This window comes from Amblyomma maculatum, chromosome 8, assembly GCF_055883805.1.
Source record: "Amblyomma maculatum isolate TAMU_Amacu chromosome 8, ASM5588380v1, whole genome shotgun sequence".
NCBI classification, from domain to species: Eukaryota; Metazoa; Arthropoda; class Arachnida; order Ixodida; family Ixodidae; genus Amblyomma; species Amblyomma maculatum.
Genome location: NC_139351.1, coordinates 61,859,478 through 61,872,671, shown reverse-complemented (window position 1 = coordinate 61,872,671; position 13,194 = coordinate 61,859,478).

Below are 13,194 nucleotides of genomic sequence, written 5' to 3'. Positions count from 1 at the left end.
TTGCATGGCAGTGTTGTAGTGAAATTCGCCATACTTTCAGGAAATTTGTATATTGAAAATATACACAATATACACAAAGCGCGAAAACAGTCCTTCGGGCACTGTGGTACACTTCCTTCCGGCACAAGACTCGACACTGAGCGAGGCATAGCCAGTTTTTTAACAAGGCAGTTCGAAGCAATGCTTTTGTCCATACTCCATAACCTTGCTTTGGCACTTAGGACGATCCCAGGAAAAGAACCTTTCCTTCTACGGCACGATCCCTCTTCTTTCTGGGCAGCATCGAAGCATCGAGTTCTACAAAAACTCTGTTGTCTGGATGAAAAGTTTGCACCATCCCTCTTAGGAGTCGTTCCTTCTTCCAGGCTTGTCTGTTAAAGCGCAGTGCGCCCCCAGAAGCTCCTTGTAGAACCTGGCTTGACACCAGTTCTGAGCGCAGGAAGCGACCTGCGGTGTGCTTGCTGGCTGCCCTGGAAACTGACCACGGCTACTTTTTTGTGCAGGGACTTAGCCCTGTCCTGGCTGCGAGCGATATGATAGATTGGGTGCATATTTTCAGGGAGATGGGTGATGATGAAGTTACTGTGGAAGCTGGTCCTTGTCAGCGATAGTCGCTTCGAAGCCTATTCCCACCTTGTCGAGTATGTGACGTCCTGTAGGGGTGTGGGTGAGGTGCTTGTACTGAGAGATGTCCCGGCGGGGTGGTGCAGTGGTAAGACTCCAGACTACTGTGCCTGAGTTCCCGGGTTCGAACTCGACCACGGCGGCTGCGTTTAGATGGAGGCGAAACGAAGTGGCGTCCGTGTGCTGTGCGATGTCAGCTCACGTTAAGATCCCCAGGTGGTCGCAATTACTCCGTAGACCACTACGGCTCCCCTTTCTCTGTCCACTTTCACTCCCACCCTCTTCCCTTCCCTTACGGCGGCCCGGTTCAGGTGTCTACAGAGCAAGTGTGACAGATACTGCGCCTTTCCCTTCATGTGAACGAATTACTGAGAGATGAGCTTCCATGAGCTCCGTTACAGTGTTATAAACCCCTGAATGACAGAAATTTGTAGGTGGGGGTCGGTGAGAGAGATGAAGAGCCGCCTTGTATGCCTATCTAATAAGACAGTCAACATGGTCCCGTTCCTGGCAGCTAAGGGAGGGTATAGGTCAGGCGACTGATAACAAACACTTGGACTAGACGTCGTAAGACAGCCTGTTGGTTGTGGCTGTAGGAAGAAGGAAAAGAAAATGCACGGGCCTGCTACTTGGCTCTGTAGCTGAGCCATCTCCGCTGCCTGATTGATTGATTTTGTATGAAGGGAAAGGCGACCACCTGGGGGTCTTTTATGTCAGCGCACGTTAAAGGACACCTCAACCGCGCCGTAAGGGAAGGGATGAAGGTGAGAGTGAAAGTGGAAAGTGAGAAGGAGGGGCGGTAGTGGAGGGCTATGAAGTAATTTCGACCACCTGGGGATCTTTAACGTGCGCTGACATCGCACAGCACACGGACGCCTCTTCGTTTCGCCTCCATCGAAACGCAGCCGCCGAGGTCGGGTTCGAACCTGGGTACTCCAGTGCAGTAGTCGGGCGTCTTACCACTGCACCACCCCGGCGGGGCCACTGCACCACCCCGGCGCCTATAATAATAATAATAATAATTGGTTCACTGGAAGGGAAAGGCGCGGTAACTGTCTCACTCGTTTTCTGTGGACACCTGAACCACGCCGTGAGGGAAGGGAGGAAGGTGGGAGTTAAAGTGGAAAGAGAGAAAGAGGGGCCGTAGTGGAGGGCTACGGAGTAATTTAGACCACCTGGGGATCTAAGTGCACTGACATCGCACAGCACACGGACGCCACTTCGTTTCGCCTCTATCGAAACGCAGCCGCCGAGGTCGGGTTCGAACCCGGGAATTCCGGACAGTAGTCGGGCGTCTTACCACTGTGCCACCCTGGCGGGGCCCCCGGTGCCTCGTGCAGACAGTAAAGAGAAAGTAGAGAAGAAAGAAAAAGAAGAGGGAGAGAAAGACGCGCGCCGCAACAACAGCCGTTGTCCACCACCGAAGCACTGCCTCATGCGGCCTCCTAACCTCACTATGTCGTAGGGCTTAGTGAGGTTAGGAGGCCGCATGAGGCATATACTGTACTGAAGGATGGGCATGTACTGTGTTATCGAGGTTTACCAGAGAGGCGACAACTAGGAGTAGGTTTCCTTGTCAATGAGTATATAGCAAGTAATATAGATGAATTCTATAGTATTAATGAGAGGGTTGCAGGCATCGTAATTAGGCTTAATAAGCGGTATAAACTGAAGGTTGTACAGGCTTATGCACCCACATGTAGTTATGATGACCAGGCAGTTGAAAGCTTCTATGAAGATGTAGAATCGGCAATGCGAAATGTAAAGACGCAGTATACTGTACTAATGGACGACTTCAATGCCAAGGTAGGGAAAAAACAGGCAGGAGACAAGGCAGTAGGTGACTATGGCATTGGTTCTAGGAATAGCAGGGGGTAGTTACTAGTTGAGTTTGCAGAGCGCAATAACTTACGAATCATGAATACCTTCTTCAGCAAACGGAAGAACCGGAAATGGACATGGAAAAGTCCTAACGGAGAGACTAAAAATGAAATCGACTTCATAATGTGTTCAACCCCCGCCATTATGCAAGATGTAGAGGTAATCGGGAAAGTGCGATGCAGTGACCACCGGATGGTGAGGTCCCGAATTAGCCTAAATCTCAAGAAGGAACGCAACAGATTACGACTCTAACTCAATCAGTTTGTTTCCAGTTTTCTTTACAAAAAGAAAAAAAAGAAAAAAAAAACTGAGGGCGGCAAGATAAAAGCAGTCGTTACGACCGCTTGACAAGCCTCGCCACCCCTACAAAGAGGCAGTTTTGTAGCGACTGAAAGGGCGAGATTGATATACACTTGTTGTTACACACGGAATAGAAGGTAAAAGACGCATACACTCAAAATTATCTGGGTACATCTGACGCATACACTCAAAATTATCAGGGTACATCGGACGTTCTAGAATAAAAAGAAAGAAAAAGAAAGGAAAAAGAAACATAGTGGTTACATAACATTACAATTCAATACATGTTGGCAGAAGCACAGTACAATCAATTTATTCAAGGAATGTGTTCCGAATAGCTGCGGAAGACATACTCTGCAACTGGTCATAAAACGGTGTGTTTAAATACTTGGGGAGTATATATTTTAGTGTAGAAAGACCGTAATTTGTTCGGCATCGCGGTAAAGAGTAGGTAGGGCTTTTTCGTGTCGTATACGGCGTTTGGTGTCGGGTAAGTACCACCATGTTAGAAAAGAATTTGTTGTTATTGGCCATTGTTTTTTTATAGAAGGATGCAAACCTGTAGTCAAACATTTTGTTGATCGTTATTATTTTGTATTGCAGGTAGATCGGACTTGTATGTGCGGCATATGGCACGTTGGCAATTACACGAAGTACTCTTTTCTGCAGAATTAAGATCTTCTGGATGTTAGAAGCTGTAGTTTTTCCCCAAACAAGGAAGCAATACGATACATAGGAATAAAAGAACGCGTAGTAAAGGTGCAGCTTTGTCTTGACAGGAAGAATATACTTATTCCGTGCAATAATCCCGACATATGAAAGAAAGAAGAAAGAAACGTAAGAAAGAAACCCATCAACGAATTAGCGGTGAGGGGGAGGGCAGAAGAGTTCAGGATCTCGCTACAGAATAGGTATTCAGCTCTAACTGAGGATGGCGACATTACCCTAGAGGCAAGGAACAATAATTTCAGAGATATCATTACTGAGTGCGCGGTAGAAGTAGGCGGAAGGATAGTTAGAGAGGATACCGGTAAGCTGTCTAAGGAGACGAAAGATTTGATTAAGAAACGCCAGAGTATGAAAGCTTCCAATCCAACAGACCAGATCGAATTGGCCGAGATATCAAAGCTAATCAATAAGCGCAAGGTGGCCGATATAAGGAAGTATAACATGGAGAAAATTGAGCATGCTGTAAAGAACGGGGGAAGCCTTAAAACGGTAAAGAAGAAATTGGGCATAGGCAAAAACCAGATGTATGCGATAAGGGACAAGGCGGGCAACATCATCACTAATATGGAAAAGATAGTCAAAGTAGCTGAGGAGTTCTATACAGATCTCTACAGTAGCCAAAGTAGTCAGGACCGTAATGAGATTGGCGGTAGGGAAAAACAGTCACACGTTCCACCAGTGACGAAGGACGAGGTCAAGAAAGCACTAGAAACTATGAAAAGGGGGAAATCAGCTGGAGAGGATCAGATAACTACAGATTTGCTGAAGGACGGGGGGGGGATATCGTGCTAGAAAAACTGGCCACCCTGTATACGCAGTGCCTGGTGTCATCGCCGGTACCGGAACCATGGAAGAATGCAAACATTATCCTCATTCACAAGAAAGGGGACTCTAAGGACCTTAAAAATTACAGACCAGTCAGCTTACTGTCTGTTACGTATAAGGTATTTACTAAGGTAATCGCTAATAGAATCTGGACAACCTTAGACTGCAATCAAGCAAAGGATCAAGCAGGGTTTCGGAAACGGTACCCTACTATCGATCATATCCATACCATCAATCAGGTGATGGAAAAATGCTCGGAATATAACCAGCCCTTATACATAGTATTCATTGATTACGAAAAAGCATTTGACTCAGTTGAAACCTCGGCGGTGATGCAGGCATTGCGAAATCAGGGGGTAGACGAGCCTTACGTGAAAGTGCTGGAAGATATATATAGTGGCTGCACAGCAACCATAGTTCTGCATAAAGAAAGTAACAAAATTCCCATAAAGAAAGGTGTTAGGCAAGGAGACACAATCTCCCCAGTACTATTCACAGCTTGTTTAGAGGAAGTATTCAGAGACTTGGAATGGGAGCAGTTAGGGATAAGGGTAGATGGAGAATACCTCAGTAATCTGCGATTTGCTGATGACATTGCCTTGCTAAGCAACTCGGGGGATGAACTGCAAACAATGATTGATGACCTAGACAGGAAAAGTAGAAAGGTAGGCTTGAAAATCAATATGCAGAAGACTAAGGTAATGTTCAACAGGCTCGGGAAGGAACAGCAGTTTGCATTAGGTAGCGAAATACTGGAAGTAGGGAACGAATATGTCTACTTAGGACAGGTAGTAACCGCAGATCCGGACCATGAAAAGGAAATAACAAGAAGAATAAGATTGGGATGGAGCGCATTTGGCAAGCACTCGCAGATTATGACTAGCAGCTTACCGGTATCGCTCAAGAGGAAAGTATACAACAGTTGCATCTTGCCTGTACTCACCTATGGGGCTTAAACGTGGAGGCTAACCAAGAGAGTTCTACTTAAGTTGAGGACAACCCAGAGGGCTATGGAACGAAAAATAGTAGGGGTAACATTAAGAGATAGAAAGCGTGCAGAGTGGGTCAGAGAAATAACTCAAGTTACCGACATTCTAGTAGAAATTAAGAAGAAGAAATGGACATGGGCAGGACATGTAGTGTGAAGAGAGGATAACCGATGGTCGCTGAGGGTAACAAACTGGATTCCGAGGGAAGGAAAGCGTAGCAGGGGGCGGCAGAAAGTTAGGTGGGCGGATGAAGTTTGCAGGGGTCAAGTGGATGCAGCTAGCACAGAACCGGGTTAAGTGGAGAAATATGGGAGAGGCCTTCGCCCTGCAGTGGGTATAATCAGGCTGATGATGATGAAGCAGTGGCGGGTGCAATGACGGCCTACAACAGATAAAATTCGGTGGCTAGCTAGCCCCCGCCGCAAGTGGCGTTGACCTACTGTCCCAGCCCCGTAGGGCCAGGAACTGCCCCTCCTTGTAAACCAGCCTCCCGAATGCCTCTATGTTTGTTAGCAATGTGCCGAATGAGACGTATGGTCAAATATCAAGAATATTACAACAGCAGTTTTCAATGAAATTGTGTTGCTGCAAAGAGTTAAAAGCTATAATAATAAGAATAGTAGTAATAATAATAATAATAATAAATTGGTTAACGGGAAAGGAAAGGCTAAGTATCTGTCACGCTCTGTGAATACCTAAAGCGCGCTTTAATGGTAGAGAGGAAGGTAGAAGAGACAGTGAAAAGAGAGAAAGAGGAGCCATAGTGGAGGGCTGCGGAGTAAAGTCGACCCCCTGGGGATATTTATGTTCACTGACATGGGATGTGGTGAAGGATGGCTGTTCCTGGCCCTACGGGGCTGGGACTGGTACTCCCCTGATGGGGCTGGGACAGGCAGGTCACCACCGCTTGCGGCGGGGGCTAGCCTGCCACAGAAGTTTTATCTGTTGTAGGCTGTCATTGCACCCGCCACCGTTTCGGTGATGGACAACGGCTGTTGTTGCGGCGCGCGTCAGACTCTCCTTCTTTTTCTTTCGTGTCTATTTTCTCTTCTGTCCGCACGAGGCAGCGGAGCTGGCTCAGCTACAGAGCCAGTAGCAGGCCCGTGCACTTTCTTTTCCTTCTTCCTACAGCCACAACAACAACGGGGCTGGGACTGGTAGGTCAACGTCGCTTGCGGCGGGGCTAGCCTGCCACCAAATGTTTATCTGTTGTAGGCCGTCATTGCACCCGCCACCAATTCGGTGGTGGACGACGGCTGTTGCGGCGCGCGTCTTTCCCTCTTTCGCCGTAGTCAACCAGAGAAAAGAATTATCCAGCATGTCAATTAGGACCGGGGATATAAACACGGCGGAGGAGGTGGCAATAGCTTTAGCCATCACGGAAGCAAACAGAAACAACAATAGCTATATAATAGTAACAGACTCACAGGCCGCATGCAGAAGCTTCATAAGGGAAAGGATAAGCAGGCAGGCCGGCACCCTCCTCAAGGAGGCGACAAAGCTAAAAAACAAGCAGAATGTTGTATGGGCACCTGGGCACGGAGGAGTGGAGGGAAACCTTAAAGTCGACGCGAGAGTTCGAGGTTACACAAACTGAGCGAGCGACTACAAGGGGGAAACCAACACTACTCCGAACAGCTACGGATAGCTCACCATGTTTTGGAAGTTATTAGGACGTCGTAAATACCCGGTTCCCTACAAGACACAAGACATCAAGCAACTACCTGGAGACGGCTACAAATAAACTCATACCAAGTTGTATACATATACAGTAAGATTTGGCCTACGCAATACACTCCAGAATACGTGTGGTGTGGAGAGATTGCCACCCCCTACCACCCCACATGGGGCTGTCGGGCGTGCCCGATAGAGCCCAAAATTACAAACCAGTCATTCGAGCAGTGGAAGAGACTTCTGTCCAGCTCCGACCCGCAAGATCAGCTAGCGCTGGTCGAGCGGGCCGAAGAGGCAGCAATTAAAAACCAATGGGATCCTGTACCTAGGAACACCGCCTGCAGCATCAAGACCCCAACCCCTGAACCTCTTCACATTTTCTACTACTACTACTACTGCTACTACTACTACTACTACTACTACTACTACTACTACTACTACTACTACTACTACTACTACTACTACTACTACTAGCAGGCCCGTGCATTTTCTTTTTCTTCTTCCTACAGCCACAACAACACTGACATCGTCCGTATGCTCTGCGGACGTCTCTCCGTTTCGCCTCCATAGAAACGCAGCCGTCGGCAGACCATAAAAAGTGGCGCATATCAGCAGCAAAGAGAGAATGAGCGTAAGAAGGCAAAGAGAGCAGCGGAGACGCCCGAATAGAGGAACGGCTTTCCAAACGGTGATGTCAGACTGTCGAGCGTAATAAACGGAGCATATCTACCAACAATAAACAGACTAGAAGTCACGACCAACCAAACTTGCAGGCTTCTCAAAACGATAGCAAACAAAAACGCGGGGATGAAGGAGGCGAACCTACTTATAGGTTTGTCCATTCTTTCATCATTAGCCGAATCACCGACTCTATCCCGTACTTAAAGACGACTAAAGCAGAGAGAGACAAGGTAGACATCCTCATCAGGAAAGGTGTCAAAACAGCTCTAGGTGTACCAGCGTGCACATCAACCGAGACCATCCTCAACCTAGGAGTGTCAATCACCCTGGAGGAAATGCGCGAGGTGAAACTCATACCACAATATATCAGACTAACTGGCAGCAAAACGGGCATGATCCATATCCTATAGGCAACCTGCAATGGAGTTTGCTGAGACATGTGGCGCCACCTGGCGGCGGACGGGAGCTAATACTGAGTCGGCGCAGAAGCTGACGCCGTATATGTTGCGGCCGCTGTGTTCCTTCTGCGTTCGCGTTTTGTTATCCCAGTGAGTGTGATTTACTCATTTAGTGACTTCAGTGGCCTCGTGCGATGCTTCGACTACTACGGATGTGAACAAGAATAAAAATAAGCGCAAGGGCGGCGAGAAAGACTGCCACAATCACGAAGGAAACCTAAGCGTACCGCTTGCTGGGAGAACCTGGGGAGAATGATGAGAAAAGGAGATATTGGCTGCGAGAGAGTAATGTAACTGAAATTCGTTTTTTTTTTTTTTTTTTTTTTTTTTTTTTTTTTTTTATGGGGCCATTGGCGTACAGACGCCAAGAAGCTAAAATAAGGCGACTGCCCGTGAGCGGAGGAAACGGTATAAACTTCTGACTCGAGGAGTCGCGTGCTGGTTGGGGCACACTACTCAGTACGTGCTCCGCGCTGTAAAATCTGGCGCGTACTGGTATATGCTGTGCGTAGATCGAGTGGCATACGTCCAGAAAAGCAACAAAGCCGTGCAGCCGTAGCATCGTATTCCAGCCGCATTTCAACGGAGGCGAAATGAAAAAAAAATGTTCGTGGATCTGTGAACCGGATTTCTAATGCGGTGTCTATTCGGAACCACAAAGCCAAAATATCTTCAAAACTTCCAATTACAGATTTCAGTAAGCATATTTATCTGTAAATTAGTTCTTAAGGTGCTGAAAAAGTCGAAGTGGCGGAGTGTAGAGGCCCGTGATACTGTGTACGCTGAGAATGGAACTTCGTTCTATTGAGCTGCGCCAAATATTTCTTTCACCGACTGCTCAAGCTACTCAAGAGTCTCTTGTCCCAGACGATAGACTATTTCATCATTAGTAGCAACAGCAAAAAATTCTAACTCTTAACGACCTCCTTTACGAAAGCTTTGCTGTTGAGTGCCAGCATTAGCCGCCGGCTTTCCCCAAGCTTGAGGTACGGAGGTACAAAATGCATGCCAGTTGTTGTTAAGAGCTTTATTTTTCCAACGATGTAGGAGAACCCCTACTCCCCGTCCCCGGCACGCACAGTTTTCGTTGATGACGCACGCTACAACCGCACAGTTGCAATCGCCACGACATCCGTAGCGGGTACCGCACCATGTCTCCTGTAACCTCCGTGGCACTGTCGAAAGGTGCACCACGAACAAAAGTGTTCGTCATGGTATTAAAGCGGGAAACGCATGTGATCGAAAAAGTGAGCGAAGCGACAAGGCGGCGCGGCGAAAGCGATCATGGTTCGCTCCGTCGCCTACTGGGGAAGACGCATGCACGCGACAGCGCGAACCGAGCGAAACGACGACAACGCTGGCATTTGGCTGGCTTAGTGGCTTAGTACACCGCAAAACTATTGCCAAATCTAACAAGAGTCATAACGATTGCAAGAATTGACGTTATTTTGCGACAACATGGCAAAGTAAAATGTATTTACAGCAAACCGTATCGAATGTGTGTGAACTTGCACTGTAATCGGCACGAATAGTCACGTGACCCCTTGTTTCTACTGTTTCGGTTGCGATTAGACGTTCTTTGAATCCTTGGCTATCCACCATTGTTCGTACAAAGCGAAATGTTTACGCGGTAATGCACAATCACAATGCAACACGACAAAATAAAGAAAGCATGCGAAATGAGCGGCAGTGACGTACGGTTACTTCCGGGCGGACGAGCGAAATTTTCTATTTCGGCAGATCCGAGCGACGAGCCAAGCGACACATGCATTTCTGTTCGCGCGAAGGCTTCGCGCGACGCGTGCCGCCGTCGCGTTCGCGTTCGCGTGAGTTTTCGCGTGCATGCGATTCAGAAGGCACGCGAAAACTCACGCGAACGCGAACGCGACGGCGGCACGCGTCGCGCGAAGCCTTCGCGCGAACAGAAATGCATGTGTCGCTTGGCTCGTCGCTCGGATCTGCCGAAATAGAAAATTTCGCTCGTCCGCCCGGAAGTAACCGTACGTCACTGCCGCTCATTTCGCATGCTTTCTTTATTTTGTCGTGTTGCATTGTGATTGTGCATTACCGCGTAAACATTTCGCTTTGTACGAACAATGGTGGATAGCCAAGGATTCAAAGAACGTCTAATCGCAACCGAAACAGTAGAAACAAGGGGTCACGTGACTATTCGTGCCGATTACAGTGCAAGTTCACACACATTCGATACGGTTTGCTGTAAATACATTTTACTTTGCCATGTTGTCGCAAAATAACGTCAATTCTTGCAATCGTTATGACTCTTGTTAGATTTGGCAATAGTTTTGCGGTGTACTAAGCCACTAAGCCAGCCAAATGCCAGCGTTGTCGTCGTTTCGCTCGGTTCGCGCTGTCGCGTGCATGCGTCTTCCCCAGTAGGCGACGGAGCGAACCATGATCGCTTTCGCCGCGCCGCCTTGTCGCTTCGCTCACTTTTTCGATCACATGCGTTTCCCGCTTAAACTGTAAAGCGAAACCGCGAGGAAATTATTATGCGTCATGGTATCAAACTGTAAAGCAAAACCGCGAGGAAATTATTATGCTGCTGTAATCAAACAGCAAGATCAAAAAAAGAAGAAACGGCGATCAATCTCGCCTCAGGTTCTCTCTGCACTTTCAATGTTTGGGTATGAGGTGTGAACGCAATAGGTAAATGAAAAGCTACATTTACAAAATTTTTCATTCATTTAATTATTTCTTAATTCATCATTACATATCCGACTGATGCCCTGAGAGAATAACTTTGGTTAAAAAAAAGTTCCGTCTACTCGCGCGAAATTCAAAGCTGTGCGCGCGATTGTTCCGTAGCGAGCGGCGCGCACTTCGCGGTGACGTCGACACCGTTCACGTTTTAAACATGACCATTCTCGAACAGGCGGTATCCTTTCGTCAGTATTGGTTTTCGGAAGTAGCTCTGAAGACAATCGATTGCCTTAAAACCGCAGAAAATGAGAGCCGAGATGCTTCCAGCCGTACAACACGAACGCAACCCGACCGCGCCGGCCTACTCAGATTACTCGGCGCCGCCGTTGGCGGCGCTGAACGCTGCGCTCCACTAGCGCCGCCTGGCCACTGCAGGTTGCCTATAGGAAGCTAGGCTACGAAAACCAAGAATCGCGAGAGGGAATAACCGTCATCCCCTGTCATCACGTTAAGAATACCCCCATCCCAAGAAACATGCACCGCACACACAACGAGGAACGCAGGAGAAGCCGAGTCCAAAGACTCCAAAGCTCCCTCTTCCAAAAACAAGGGGTAGTGCACACTGATGTAGAAGAGTACACAGAATGACACTATGCTGCAGTAGTAGTCAGCGACAAAGGCGAGCTAATCTCGAGCTGTAGCGTAAGACATTATTCACCAGAGTCGGCATGCGGTCGCTTCCCCGCAGCCTGCATTGCTCCTCCCCGGCAATGCGCGGGCGGTCGTACCGTTGCCGGATTCACGCGTGTTTTATTTTGCTTGACGCGACGGAAGCGCTTGAAACTATGCTTCCGGTGCGTATACGACGGCGTGTTTTATTTTGCTTGACGCGACGGAAGCGCTTGAAACTATGCTTCCGGTGCGTATATTTCTTAAGCCTATTACCGACGACGGCGTGTTTTATTTTGCTTGACGCGACGGAAGCGCTTGAAACTATGCTTCCGGTGCGTATATTTCTTAAGCCTATTACCGACGACAACAAGGTGAATGTTGAATATATAGTCCTTTCCGCAGCCAGCCCAGCAGAAAAAAAAAATCAATCACATAAGATGCACCAACATCGCGTAATGATGCATAGTAAAAAACAGCGAAGAGAAATGTGCTCGAAAATATACATGCGCTGTAATCACGCGCACACTGCATCTACGTCTCTAATATAATGTGAAAAGGAAAACTGCTCCTGCGCATGTCTTTCAGAGTCTCGTGCAGTGTACGAAAACAAAAAAACAAGGGCTGCATCCACATTTAGAACGTTTGGGTGGTAAATGCGTAATTAACAGCGATGTCCCAATTCAACCTTTTCAGGTCATCTAAAACGCTATTCATGTGCGAAAATAATTAATGTAGTGAACTATGAGATATCACGAAGACGAGGATGAGAACGACGTCGGTGCCGCTGGGCCGCTAAAGCTTGCGTGTGTGTGCCTAGACTAGCTGTGTTTTTGTGTTGTTCGCCGTGCAGCTTACAGAGGGATATATTTCCTGTTAAAATGCGGTAAAACCCCCTTTAATTAAGAAAAACAGAGGCCGACGAAAGTGCACTGCTGAAAGCGACCGTGAGACGTGCTAGCTGAGCCGTGCGCGGCCGGCAGGTCGCCCGCTCCCGCGCGCACCCGCCGGCCGACCGCATCCCGACTGCTTACAGCGCCACCGCTGCATGCATTACGAAGGCGACCCCTCCGCGGGCGCGAGACGGAAGACTAGCAAGTCTTTCCAGGGACCATAGTAACGAGGAGCGGTTGCTAATTTATGGGGACATCAACCATTATCGATTGGCACGTAGACTGGCCCCGCCACCTGACCCGAAATTGAATAACAAAGAAGCTGCTGCATGGAGGCGCTTGCAAACTAATACGCTCCTGAATCTGGTCTTGGCGTACCATGTGTACTCCGAGACAAGACCCCATGACAGATGTAGTGATTGTGGGGCGAGAGGGACCCTCGACCACATAATATGGAAATGCCCGCACTCTCCCGGGGTGGGAAAAAATATACTTTGTAGAGAGAACTGCGAGACCCTGCTGCAAAGCTCGGAGCCTGAGCTGCAGTGAAACATTATCCACCTGGACGAGAAGGCTGCCATAGGCCAAGGCCTGCCAGCCAGCCTTTAACGCGGCGCCCCCAGTCTTCTAGACCTACGTGCGGGGGCGGGGGTGATCGCCTTCTTCTGGAGGAAAATAAAGTTTTTCAATCAATCAAATCCTGTAATACAGTTGGGAAACTCTTTTTAAAGAAGTGACCGGATTAAGTACGCATTTTCGAGTGTCTATGAACTGTTGCGCCATATAGAAGCGGTCACAAGAGCGATGTGA